Source organism: Podarcis melisellensis, assembly GCF_964234715.1.
Source record: "Podarcis melisellensis genome assembly, chromosome: 13".
NCBI lineage: Eukaryota > Metazoa > Chordata > Lepidosauria > Squamata > Lacertidae > Podarcis > Podarcis melisellensis.
This window is the reverse complement of record NC_138545.1, coordinates 1,629,329-1,643,458: the sequence shown is the minus strand read 5'-3', so window position 1 is coordinate 1,643,458 and position 14,130 is coordinate 1,629,329.

Below are 14,130 nucleotides of genomic sequence, written 5' to 3'. Positions count from 1 at the left end.
AACTTTTTGTAACAGAATGGAAATGGTTTATAGAATATTTACAAATTGCAAACAGATAAAAACATTAGTGGAATTATTGTAATAACCTGCAGTTTCGTAAGAGTATATATTTACAGTAGATAATGAAATGAGCAAGTTAAATGCATTCGGATATGCAGAAGATATTAAAAATTTAATTTTAGGAACTGCGGAAAGAGGGGGAAGGGAGTCAAGTTTTGAGATGTTTGGTTGAATGTAAAGCTAATGAAATGTATAAATTTTGAAAAGTATAAATCAAAAATAAAAACAAAGCGGCTCTTTCGCCCACAAGTTCCCGGGAAGGGTGAGATAAGAGACAAGTAGTCCGGCAGGAGGAACAGGTTGAAACCGATTGCTTGGCAAATTGCCGCCTGATTATTTTATATACTGTTACGGAAAATCCCGGGTGCGGGGCTACCCTGCCACCCGGTTCGTCGGACAGAGTCCGCGGGTCCTAGCGGAAGAAATAAGCTCAGCCGGAGACTGGAGCAAGATGCGGAGATCCGAGTTTATTGCGCAACAGGTTCAAGATGGTATTGAACCCCGAGAATGGGGTGACATAGACTTTTAAAAGTTCCCTCCAAGTCCCAGAATACAATGCAAAAAACGTCATGAATATGTTATGGGAAGGTTGGGTTACATGTAAACACGTCATGAATACATTACAGATGGGTAGGGTTACACATATTAGCATTTCAGGAAGGGAGGGGAAGATATGCAGAGTAAGGAATATGCATAGATAACATGGATAAACAGTTCTTGAGTACAGGTGATGGCGAGACAATGGAACAGATATGCGTCGTCTGCCACCTGACATTGCCCGGAGGAAGTGTTTGGCAGGACAATTCGAGCGGATTAGAGGTCTTCCTGAGTACGTGACCTGTCGCTCAGGGGATTATGGCAGTGGAGCGGTAACATGGAGTCCAGAGGGAGCTGAATAAAATGGCGTCAAAATGGAGAGAATCGGAGCTTTGGCTGATTTTATATCATTTTCCGAAGGTTACGGCTGCTTTGCCGGTCAAGTGTGTATTGTATATTGAGAACGGAAACAAATGGATACATTGTAACAAGACTTTGACAGTTTTACGAGGCCCCAGGTTTCGGTTCCATTGTTCTCGCAGTGGGGGGCCATCAGCAGCTTGTCAGTGAGTTCAATGAGGCGTGCAAGAGCTCCCTGAGCTAGCTCCTGCAGGATGAATGCACGGCTGTGATTGGCTAAGGCGCAGCCCGTTTTGTGAATGGGGCTACAATGTAATACGGTCGACTCACGTTGGAAATAGGAGGGAGAAAGGTATAGAAAAGATGGGGCTTATTTCGCCCGCGTGAAGGGAGGAAAAGAGAGCCTTTTATTTACAAGGCAAGGCAGGGGTATAGTGTGGTGCTTGTGCAACGGTGTGGGGCTGAAGGTTCGGGGCCAGGCTGGTCACTGTGGAGGTCATCGGCTCGGGCCCCTTCAGGGAGCGCTGGGGAAGGATGGGTACCCCCCCCTTGCTCCTTCCGTATCAGTCCCCCATTCGGAGATAGATTTGCATTAAAGTTCTGTAAGAACTTGCAAATCTTTTCTCCGCACCCTATACCCCTGTAATTTCATACTCTCCTTCCCCAAGGTGCCTCATCTGCACATATTCCGGGAAGATGGGATGGTTGCGAGTGTGAGAATAGGCTCGAAGAGAAAGGGAGGTGGGCTGAGTGGGACAGCGGAGAAGAGAGCAACAAGGGGAAACACAGTGTATAGCGCAGCAGAGCATTGAAAGGCAAAGGACGACTATAAGGGCAGTAAGCAACATCACCTTAAGTAACTGTCGGAGCCATCCAAGCTTGGGCAACCATCCCCATAAGTCTATGTCGGATAGTCCTTCATGTCGGATTTCGTCTAGTTTCCCAGCCAACTCGTGAATATTATTCAAGTGTCCGGTGATGTTCAAAGTCTGGTCCGTCACATAGGTGCAACACTCAGTACCTATTAAAGCGCATGTCCCCCCTTGGCTGGAAAGGAGAAAGTCCGTTGCAATCCGGGTTTGTAAACTTAGTTGTCTCACTTCTGACAGCTCTGACATCAGGGAGTCTGTGATTTGGGTGGCTTCCTGCATAAATTTCAGGAGGATGTCCGTAAGGCGGAGTATGTCCACATGGTTGGAGCCGGCCCCGTAGGCAGGGAAGAGTGCTCGACCAACAGTTTCTCCGTTTGCAGCGACATCGGACAAGTCAGATAGTCCCTTTTGTTCTCTCTTGTTCCTCTGCCTCCCGGGGGGTAGATGTGGGACCACTCTTATGCCGGGAACAATGTATCCCACGAAGCACGATCCTGACATATGTGGGCTCACCCAGGTGTATGCGCGATGGCCGCACACCCAAAACAGGCCGCTCAGGTAGGATTCCATTCTCCCGGAGGCGAAAGCTTGTAATAACATGGAGTCCGCAGGTTGAGGCTGCCAGGCCGGGGGGTGTCCGACGACGGTGGCCCAGGCGAGGGTGAGGTTTGGGAAAGTCCGGGACCCAGTCATGTCAGTGACGGAGACATGGCCGGTGGGTAAAAGTTCCAGGTTGGACGTGCAGGTACTGGACCCAATGAATGTCCCTTCCCCCGTGAAGGTGCGGCAGAGAGGTCCCTTTGTCGGGCCGGTAAGGTAAAGGTATTGATGGGTCAAGTTCAACGCAGTTAGGTTCCAGGAGGCAACGTCCCCAGAACGGAATTGTTCTAAGGTGACTGGGACCGGAACGAGGGGAAGGCTCTGTTGAAGGTGGCTGGGCGCATGAGCGCAGATCCAGCATTCAGGGTAGGGTGCCTCCTTGGCCACCTGGCCCAGGAGTTTAATATATGAATTCTGCTCCCAGGAAGAAAGGAGATCCTCTCCCGGGAAGGAGGGGTCAGCGCCAAGTTGCCGGGGTGCTGTGCCAAGTGGATGAAGGGGGTCGGTGGTGTTTAGGAGGCGTCTGTCTTTGGCTATACCCCCACATCTCAAAGGTCCAACGTTATCCCACGTGGGGGAGCGCGAGGGGTGCGCCGGATGATGCCACCCTTCTAGGTATTCTGCACCCCTCCAATCGTGGGTAGTTCCGAGGTTCCAAAGGCAACAGAACCGTCTCAGGCAAAGTCCTTGTAGTTGGGGTTTCCGCGGTTCCGGGGTCATGAGGAGGCATTGGAAGCCGAAAATCAAGTTATCCGAGGGGTGGCTTGTGTCTGTATAGGCTGTTATGCTTCCCCCTCTCTCGATTTCGGTCCAATTCGGGTTTCTCAAGAGTTCCCCGTTGCCGTAGAGAAAGTGGGTTCCGTTCTTACAGGTGAGTCGGTAGGAAGAATGGTCGAGGGTGAGGGCGGCTGATCCGATTCGGTGTAGGGTCTGGTCTCGGATGAAGAGTTCCCAATACTCATTGTCTGTCAGTCGGGGTACGAGAGAATGTCGTAGCAATGTCCGGGACTCAGGAAGGCAGAAGTCAAAGTCCCCCATTCGATCCGGGTTTGACCTACCGCCAGTCTCGAGTCGGTGGTAGTCTAGGAAGTGGTAATCCGTGGGTAGGCCAGTACAGTGGTCGGCGGGTACGGCTGCAAATTGGGTGATAGCTTGGCAGATGATCAAGATAAGAAAGTTCATGGTTGTAGTCCGAGGATGGCAAGGCGTAGGAGTATAAGAGGGTCGAAGGGTCGTGAGAGTGCGCTGTCAGCGGAACTGTCAAAGCTGTCAAAACGCGTTGTCAGTGGAGCTGTCAAAGCTGTCAAAGCGCGCTGTCAGTGGAGCTGTCAAAGCTGTCAAAGCGCGCTGTCAGTGGAGCTGTCAAAGCTGTCAAAGCGCGCTGTCAGTGGAGCTGTCAAAGCGCGCTGTCAGTGGAGCTGTCAAAGCTGTCAAAGCGCGCTGTCAGTGGAGCTGTCAAAGCTGTCAAAGCGCGCTGTCAGTGGAGCTGTCAAAGCTGTCAAAGCGCGCTGTCAGTGGAGCTGTCAAAGCTGTCAAAGCGCGCTGTCAGTGGAGCTGTCAAAGCTGTCAAAGCGCGCTGTCAGTGGAGCTGTCAAAGCTGTCAAAGCGCGCTGTCAGTTCGCTTTAAGCGTAACTTGATGGCGTTGGGGTCGGAGACGATCACAGATGTCCAATTAGCCGGAGTGGGTTCTGGTCCAGTCTGTTGAGCCCGAATTTGGCCCCGATCTGGTCCGGTCTGTTGGGCCCGATTCTGACCCCAATCTGGTCCGGTCTGTTGGGCCCGATTCTGACCCCGATCTGGTCCGGTCTGTTGGGCCCGATTCTGACCCCGATCTGGTCCGGTCTGTTGGGCCCGATTCTGACCCCGATCTGGTCCGGTCTGTTGGGCCCGATTCTGACCCCGATCTGGTCCGGTCTGTTGGGCCCGATTCTGACCCCGATCTGGTCCGGTCTGTTGGTCGTCGTCGTCGTCAATGTACGAAGTTGGTGGAGTGGGTGGAGTCGTGAAGGTGAAGTCCTCACCAATGTCTTCCTCGGTTTCTTGCGGGGGGGGTGAGGGCTTACACCTCGTGTGATGGATCCACGAACTCTTCTCACCTAATTTTATAGCCGTTGGTGATGTCAGAAGGATCTGGTATGGACCTTCCCACGCAGGTTGGAGGGGTTCCTTCTGGTAGACTTTGACGAGGATCCAATCACCCGGGCTGAAAGAGTGGGCTTGAACGTCGATGGGTAGGCTTTGTCCTTCGATGGCCGCGTACTGGTGGAGGCGTTGTAGCTGTGTCTGGAGCTGAATGACATAGTTAGTAAGCTCTGCTTCTCCTAGTTCGAGTTCTGAGAGCGGGAACTGAGTGTTATAGACGGGAGGAGGTCTCCCGAATAAAAGTTCGTAGGGAGACAGTTTTAATGGTCCAGTTGGGGCGCTCCGTATATTATGGAGGACCAACGGGAGTGCATTAACCCATTTCAGTCCAGTTATTCTGCAGAGTTTTCCTAGTTGAATTTTAATTTCTTGGTTCATTCGCTCTACCTGGCCCGATGATTGCGGGTGATAGGGTGTATGAAGGTCCCATTTTATTCGCAGGGCTTTGGCTACTAGTTGGACTATTTGGGCTGTGAAGTGGGTTCCTCTATCACTATCTAGGCGGCGGGGCACTCCGAATCGAGGTATAATATCTTGTAGGAGGGCTCTAGCTACCACAGAGGCAGTGGGTTTTCTACAGGGGAATCCTTCTACCCAGGAGGAGAGTTTATCTACGATGATGAGGGCATGCTTGAAACCCTGGCATTGCGGTAAGTCAATGAAGTCCATCTGCAGGCTCTCAAATGGAACGAATGCCCACAGTCTGGCTCCTGGTGGCGTTCTGGGTTGCCGTTTGGGGTTGTAGGAGTTGCAGGTAACGCAGTTCTTTGATGCTGTTGTGGCTGCAACTGCGAGTCCTGGAGCGTACCAAGACCTCTTAACATGTTCTATCAGTCTCCCTTTTCCCCAGTGTGTTTGTTGATGGAGGACCCTCACCAACTTTGGAACCCAGGCTTTTGGGAGGATAGCCCTGCCATCTGGGAGAACCCAAACGTTATTTTGTTCGGTTGCGCCCACCGATCGCCAGAGGGTCTTTTCGTCCTCGGGAGCTTCTTTATAAATTTGTGTAGTGTCTATGTTGAGTGGTATTTGTGGGGCTTGAAACTCTGAGTCGTCGTTTGGGGGGCGGAGTGCGGCTGTTTGAGCCGCCTTATCTGCACGTCTGTTTCCCTTTGAAACAGGATCTCTACCCCGGGTGTGAGCTTTACAATGGACGACTGCGATTGCGGTAGGTAGGTGGATGGCAGTAAGTAGTCTCTCTACCAGGGCAGCGTGTGAGATCTTTGAGCCAGCAGCTGTTAAGAAACCCCTTTGTAACCAAATTTGGCCGGTTGTATGCACCAGTCCGAAGCAGTACTTGCTATCCGTATAGATTGTAGCTCGTTTGTTTTCACTGATTTCACAAGCCCGTATGAGAGCTATTAATTCTGCAGCTTGGGCGCTGTACTGAGGGTTTATTGGATTGGCTTCAATGACCTCGAAATCAGTGACCACTGCATACCCTGATTTCCTTTCCCCCTCAACAACCTTTGAGCTACCGTCCGTGTAAAGGATGATGTCTGGGTTCTCTAGGGGTAGGTGGTCTAGATCTTCCCTGGGCTTTTCAGCTTGCCGGACTATGGTGGCACAGTCATGGTGTGGAGTGCCGTCATCGGGGAGTGGAAGAAGGGTGGCAGGGTTGAGGGAGTTAACTCGCTTTATGGTGACATTCGATGGGGTCAGTAGGAGGGCCTCGTATCTGTTTAGTCTAGAATTTGAAAAATGATGGCAGCCCTTTAGGGTCAGGAGGGTGGAGACGGAATGGGGCACATGGATGGTGATCTCGTGCCCCAAGACCGTCTCTTGGGCCTTTTCTAGGAGGATCGCGGCGGCTGCTATGGCTCTCAGGCAACCTACTGCCCCCTTTGCGGTGTTATCCAGCTGGAGGCTGTAATATGCTACCGGCCTCTCTGTATCTCGGAAAGGTTGGGTCAAGACTCCAGAAGCTACCCCCATCTGCTCGTGGATGAACAGGTTAAATGGGATCCTGTAGTCTGGCAGACCTAAGGCAGGGGCAGATCGTAATTCCCGTTTTATGCGTTCAAATGATTTATAAGCCTCTTCTTCCCAGACCAAGGTGTCTGGGTGGTCTTGGCGGGTCATGGCCGTCAGGGGCTTGGTTATCTCACTGTAACCCGCGATCCAAGCTCTGCAGAAGCCAGCCATTCCTAGGAACCCCCGTAGTTGCCGCTTTGTTTTGGGAAGGGGGATTTTTGTGACTGCTTCTATTCGATCCGTGGCAAGGCTTCGGGTACCTATTCCTAGGATGTGCCCGAGGTATTTTACTTCCTGTTTGCAATACTGTAGCTTTTTTGGTGACACTTTGTGTCCCTTCCGTGCCAATTCAGCAAGGAGGTATTTAGTGTCCCCTTTACATGCTTCCTCACTAGTGGAGCAGAGGAGGAGGTCATCTACGTAGAGGAGGAGGGCGGAGCCAGCAGGGAGGTGAATATCCTGTAGATCTTGGTGTAATATGGCCGAAAAAATAGCGGGTGATTCTACATATCCTTGGGGTAACCTTGTCCAGGTTAACTGGCTGGGTCCCCAGGTGAAAGCGAAGAGGAACTGACTGGCTGGGTCCAAGGGTATACTAAAGAAGGTGGAGCATAAGTCTGCAGCGGTGTACCATTGAGTGTCAGCAGGTATGGCATTCAAAAGGGAATTCGGGTTGCCCACCACTGGGTGGCGGGGTATTACGAATTGATTCACGAGTCTCAAATCCTGTACAAAGCGGTATCGGACTGGAGCTCCTTCCGCAGATGGCTTTTTTACGGGAAGTACTGGAGTGTTACATGGAGACGCGCATGGGATTAGGATCCCCTTTTCGAGGAAGTCCTCTATCATGGGAGTTAGTCCGTCGATGGCTTCCTTGGGTAAGGGATATTGTTTGGTACACGGAAAGGGTAGGTCGGTTCTATAGGTGATTTTTACTGGGACTGCAGACAGCAAGAGACCCACTGAAGTCGATTCGGTGCCCCATAAGGAAGGGGGTAAATCGTTTTCCAATTCAGGTGGGAGTCCCGGGAACTGCCCGTCGGTTTTCGCTTCCTCTATTATTCCTTGAAATGCGGGGATGGAATCCTCCGGCATGTATAGATAGATACCCTCCTTGGAACATTTAATTGTTGCATTCAATTTACAAAGGAGGTCCCTTCCGAGGAGGTTTACTGGGCTGCTAGTTAAGAGGAAGGTGTGTTCAGCCAGTAAAGGTCCGAGTGTGACTTTAGTAGGGCGAGAAAGTGGACAAGTACGGGGAATCCCATCCAGACCCATAACTTTTCTGGTCTCTGAGCCTGCTTCGAGGTGACTATTGGTTAGGGTGGAATAGGTGGCTCCGGTGTCCAGTAGGCATTTGTATGGATGGCCATCTATATCTATGGTGCAAAATGGGTCTTCTGCGGATAACGCTAAGACTGGGCAGATAGTTAGGGTTTGTTCGGGATTCCCTTCTAATTGTCAATAGGTTTCTTGGTCGTCCGGTGGGGGTTGGTTAGGAGGGTGCAAGGGGGGTGCCGTGGCGTTGGCCCACGGGTGGGTGGATGTAGTTATAGCGGGCATCTGCGTTTTTGGTCCCGGCAGAGGTCTCTGGTTCGGGAAGGATGTGTTCGGAGGTAGTTGAGGTTTATATGGGGCATGGGCTGGTTGAGGGGCATGGGTGTTGGTTGGTTGGTTCCCGTATCCGTGAGTCGCGTTTGGATGTGGTGTTCCATAAGCCACGTTGTTGAGGTAGGGGCAGAATCTTCTTATATGTCCCTCTTCCTGGCAGTAATAACACCCTCCGGTGGCCGGTCCCCATGATCTATGTGGGTTTGAGTTTCCTCCTCCCCGGAACCCTCTTCCTCGGCTGAAGCCCCTGCCCCTATTCGAGTTTAAGTCCATACTCAGGGCAAGGATCTGCTCAGGTTCTGATCTAGGGTCCTTCTTTTTCCTCTCATCTCGTGAGTTATAGACGGATTTGGCGATGGAGAGGATTTCGCTGATGCTTTTGCCATCGTATCCTATTTGCAAGTTCAGGGCCTTTCTTATGTCGGGGCAGGCTTGGTCCTTAAAGAAACCTTTGACTATGACCTCGTGTTGGGGGTTTTCAGGATCGATTCCCCCCCAGGTTTTGATGGCCGAGACCAGTCTAGTATAGTAATCGGATGGGTGCTCGCCGGCCCCCTGCAGTACGGTCTGGACCTTCGTCCAATTTACGGTACGTTGACCGGCGGCCTTAATGCCGTCTAGGATTGCCTTTTAAAATAAGTTCAAGTACCAGATGCCGTTGGTAGTATTGTAGTCCCAAGTTGGCTCGATGCGCAAGCACTGAGCCGTAAGTGGCTCTAACCCTTCTGGGCGTCCCGCTTGATAATTCGGGAGTTCGATTGCCTCTCCGGCCTTTGCTAGAATATCCGCCTTCTCAGCCTCGTTGAAGAGGGCGTTTAAGAGAACGTGAACATCTGGCCAGGTTGGCTTATGGGTTGAGAAGATCGCGCTGACCTGGCGGTGGCATTTGTCCGGGTCGTCTCTTAAAGATGGCATTTGATTCGACCAGGTTACCAGGTCTGCCGTAAAGAATGGTTGGTGAGTATACACCATCCGAGGGGGTCCATCTGGCTGCAGGGGTGGAATAGGCAGTGCCCTTAAGGGCATCTGAGTTGCTGCGGGGTCTGCCTGGCCCGAGTCCGCCCGCTTGGATGTCCCTGGGATCTCTCTAGGTCTCTCAGGGGTCTCCTTTGATTTCTCATGGAGACTGGAGTATTCTGCGGTGGCATTTAATATCTCTCTAGCTCGTTGTCTAAGGGACAGGAGGTGAGAGCCATCTAAGGTGGCGTTCTGTATCTCTTTAGCTCGCTGCCTGGTTAATCGCGGGCTCGCGCCCCCCCGCGCTCCTGGTTCTTCTATATCTGCTTCGCTATCTGAGTCCTCCCTTGGGGCGGGTGGAATGGTTGGCCTGTAGTAGAATGGAACGAGCGCTTGTTCTATGGGGTCGTCTCCTGGGTGTCCTTCGTATGGGGGGGGCGGAGGCGACTTTCCATGGGTTAAGATAGGTAGTTGGTAGGTCGCCGCTCTCTTGGTGGTGGTTTGAATCAGTCCTCTGACCGTCTCAAAGGTGGCTAAGTATTCTAACTGGCGGGGTTTTTCTTCCATCAAATACTTCCTAAGGTGTTGCAGGCGTTCTTCATTAAAGGAGCCCCCTCTTGGCCACCGTAACTCTGGTTTAGCGGAGGCTGTTCCAGCGGGCCAAGTATCTGTACAGAGATCTTCTAACTTCTGCTTCGATAGCAATTTGTGGCCGGGAATAGATTTCCAATAAGAGATGACAAACTCAAGAGGGGAGTCGGTGTCCCTCTGGGATTCGGATGGCTTCCTTGAAGCCTTCCTCCCGGAGCGAGCCCGCTCATGTTTGGAAGCTTGGGTACCCATTTTATTCACGCGTGTCTAGGTAAAGAGAAGGGAGAGGGGTCGTTAGGGATATAGGGCTTTGGGAAAAAGGGTTTCGCTGTTTGGCAACTTCCTAACGGGTTTCTTTAGAGAGCTCTTCTTGCCTATTTTATCACTTCCTTTCTTACTCTTCTAATTCTTAAGGGGTTCTCTCTCTCCACTCTGCCAAGTCCCACCCAACTCTTCTTGGGTTATTTCCCCCTGGCAACCTCCTACCTATCGTCACAAACTCAGAAGAGGGGCCCTACTGGACGCCCGCGTCGTGCGGTGCCAGATCGGGTGATCCCTTGATAGGATTTCGGACGGAAAATCCCCCTTGCTATCGGAAGCGGGCTCACGCACGATACACGTGTTACGTGGCCCGACCGGTGCGGCTGGGATTAATCAATAGGACAGCAAGACCCCTTCCTGCCCCCTCCGTAAGGGCGCTCGGGAAGTTCGGAAGAAGAACTCCAGCCCCTTGCTATCAACTGAGATGTCCGTTGCGGGGAGTCGGCTGTCTTTCCAAGCCGGGTCTCTCCGTCTTATTTTCGGACTCTCAGTTGGTGCGGCTGGCTGGAGAATTTGAGAAGAAGAAGAGATAGAGCTCAGAGCCCCCCTTTCGGGCTGAGCGACGGTCTACGGTCTCTCTCACCACTTAGACCAAGAGATAGATGAGAAGGAACGATAGATAGAAGGGCAGAGAATTCGGTTGCCAGGAGACTTCCAACCCCCCTTCCCACCAGTGCACTGGATTTTCCTATACTCACGCGTCTTCCGTGCGGATCCCGGGATCGTAGAAGCCGGCTGGATGTCCCTTTGCTCCCCGGCTGAACCCTTGGGACGTTTGATTACCGCCCGGAAGATGGCCGGAGGTCCAGAGGGTCTTCCCGGACAAGATGGCCCGGAGCCGGCTGAAGATTTCGGGGCCCCCGGTCAGCAACACGGGAGAACCGCTCGTCCCTGTTCGGGCGCCAAATGTTACGGAAAATCCCGGGTGCGGGGCTACCCTGCCACCCGGTTCGTCGGACAGAGTCCGCGGGTCCTAGCGGAAGAAATAAGCTCAGCCGGAGACTGGAGCAAGATGCGGAGATCCGAGTTTATTGCGCAACAGGTTCAAGATGGTATTGAACCCCGAGAATGGGGTGACATAGACTTTTAAAAGTTCCCTCCAAGTCCCAGAATACAATGCAAAAAACGTCATGAATATGTTATGGGAAGGTTGGGTTACATGTAAACACGTCATGAATACATTACAGATGGGTAGGGTTACACATATTAGCATTTCAGGAAGGGAGGGGAAGATATGCAGAGTAAGGAATATGCATAGATAACATGGATAAACAGTTCTTGAGTACAGGTGATGGCGAGACAATGGAACAGATATGCGTCGTCTGCCACCTGACATTGCCCGGAGGAAGTGTTTGGCAGGACAATTCGAGCGGATTAGAGGTCTTCCTGAGTACGTGACCTGTCGCTCAGGGGATTATGGCAGTGGAGCGGTAACATGGAGTCCAGAGGGAGCTGAATAAAATGGCGTCAAAATGGAGAGAATCGGAGCTTTGGCTGATTTTATATCATTTTCCGAAGGTTACGGCTGCTTTGCCGGTCAAGTGTGTATTGTATATTGAGAACGGAAACAAATGGATACATTGTAACAAGACTTTGACAGTTTTACGAGGCCCCAGGTTTCGGTTCCATTGTTCTCGCAGTGGGGGGCCATCAGCAGCTTGTCAGTGAGTTCAATGAGGCGTGCAAGAGCTCCCTGAGCTAGCTCCTGCAGGATGAATGCACGGCTGTGATTGGCTAAGGCGCAGCCCGTTTTGTGAATGGGGCTACAATGTAATACGGTCGACTCACGTTGGAAATAGGAGGGAGAAAGGTATAGAAAAGATGGGGCTTATTTCGCCCGCGTGAAGGGAGGAAAAGAGAGCCTTTTATTTACAAGGCAAGGCAGGGGTATAGTGTGGTGCTTGTGCAACGGTGTGGGGCTGAAGGTTCGGGGCCAGGCTGGTCACTGTGGAGGTCATCGGCTCGGGCCCCTTCAGGGAGCGCTGGGGAAGGATGGGTACCCCCCCCCTTGCTCCTTCCGTATCAATACAGGATGGCTGAGTTATTCTGTGGTTTGTTACGTTTCATTTGGGGCTCTCGCCAAAAGATCCCTTCATTGTGCATTCCCCCTTCTCCTTTTTTTATTTGCACGTAATTTGCATGTTAACAGAGAAATCTGAGGGCTCCCTTGGACAAAAAGCAAGGACCCCAGCCAGGAATCCCAGAGCAAAACAGCAGCCAGTAAGTAGGCTTGGTCTTGATTGAAGACTGTCGCGACAGGACTCCCACCTGCCATAAGGTGGAAGAAGATGGAAGCCCCGAACAAAAGAGCCCCCCAACTTTTATTAGCTGCTAATCCCCATGTTACCCCCCCAAACTACATCACTCATACATCACGGTTACATCATGAAAGGGGAGGTCTGGTGGCCGTAATCTGAGCATCCTGGACCCTGCCCCATGGTTCCCCTTGCCCTCCACCAAACACCCATCAAGTGGAACAAAAAGGATATTTACATTTCCCTGTTTCCCAGCCAAGTTAATTCCACCCTTTTGTCTTCATCTGGGTTTGTTATTTCTGGAATGGCTCCTTGTCTGGCACTCAGGTATCAGGAGGCCAGGGATTATCACCCAGGCAGAGGGGCTGCTGAGGAGCTATAGGATATGAATTTCTGAAGTTTTCCCAGTGAGCCAGTACATAGAGACATTTATCAGAGAATTCTTACATTTGGTATCGTGCAGCAAAGGGCCTTTGAATAGACAGGAAGAAACTGTGATGAAGTGTTTTGTGGGGACAAATCACAAAAGTCACAAAGTGATTGTGCTGATTTTGGTAGTGGGCTGCATGTGCATGATATCTGCTGGAGGGGCAACCCCCCCAACCTATACATAAATTCCTGCAACAATTACCCGATTTTCCCCCCAATGAATCCGGGGACACTTTCCAACTTCAATAGGAAAGATAGGATTTTGTCAGGGGACTGATTTTAAAATCTGGGGGTTGTCCCTGGGAAACGGGGACGTCTGGTAACCTTAATAGAAATGCAATTAATAATAATAGGAGTATTAGGTCATGCAAAACAAAAACATTACAAAACCACAAGCTAACATTCTATTTCCCCCCAGAATGATGCAAAACTTACATGCATGCGGAAATTAAAAATAGCTACTTCCTCAGTTTCCTGATGGGGAAATTACCTCGGCTTCAAAGCACAGTATTGCGGGGAGACCGAATCAAACCTGTCCTGATTTTTTAATTTTTTTTGGGGGGGGTGAGGAACTTTTCTGGTGTTGCTCAGCACCTGCTGAGTCTGCCCATTGGGTAATCCAGCAGGGTGGGAGGGTCATCAAGAGACTTGGGTGCAAATTTTCAACAGCCCCAAAACAGCCCCGGATCTCGCCTTTCCCCTGAGCCGAGGCTGCCCCCTGGCACCCAGCACTGGCCCGGTTTGAAGTTGCCCTCCAGAGGCCTCAGCTATCAGCATCCTGGGGTGGAAAGGCAGCTGGATCGTGTCCTTCCAGCTGTGCTTCTGCGAAGATCAATCAACCTCTGGCTCTGACATAAATCAGCGACTCAGGCCTCCCAGACTTGAGCACACTATACACAGCAGAGCAAACTGCACAACAGAAGACGCCTGAGGCTGTGTGGATACATACTAAAACTACGGCTTTATTAATCATAAATCAAGACAAAGATGTTGTCTCTCCTTGCCGTTGTTGTAAACAAAAATTGCTCTTTTCCCTTATGGGGTATCCAAGAGCCCATATAGAGTCCTTACGTAGGTTCCCTATTGGTAGGAGAAAATAACAGGCCAACCAGAGAATATTGAGAAGCAAAGCAGCTAGTAAGCCTGATCTTTATTAAAGCTGTTGCAACAGGGTCCCATCACACGCAGGAGGGAGGAGGAACCCAGAACAATGGCACAAAGGCCTTATACGGACTTTTGAAATTGCCACCCTGTAGATCAAGATCTGGCAGGTTACTTGATTGGATTGCCTGGGGAGCCTGGCCAGTCTTTTGTAGTGATAAATACTTAGTTCCTGAGCCAGGTCACAGGCTCACCCTATTCATATCTTAAATGTGCCCTTAAGACAGGATTTGCGAGGAAAGAGACAATGAGTTTTAAA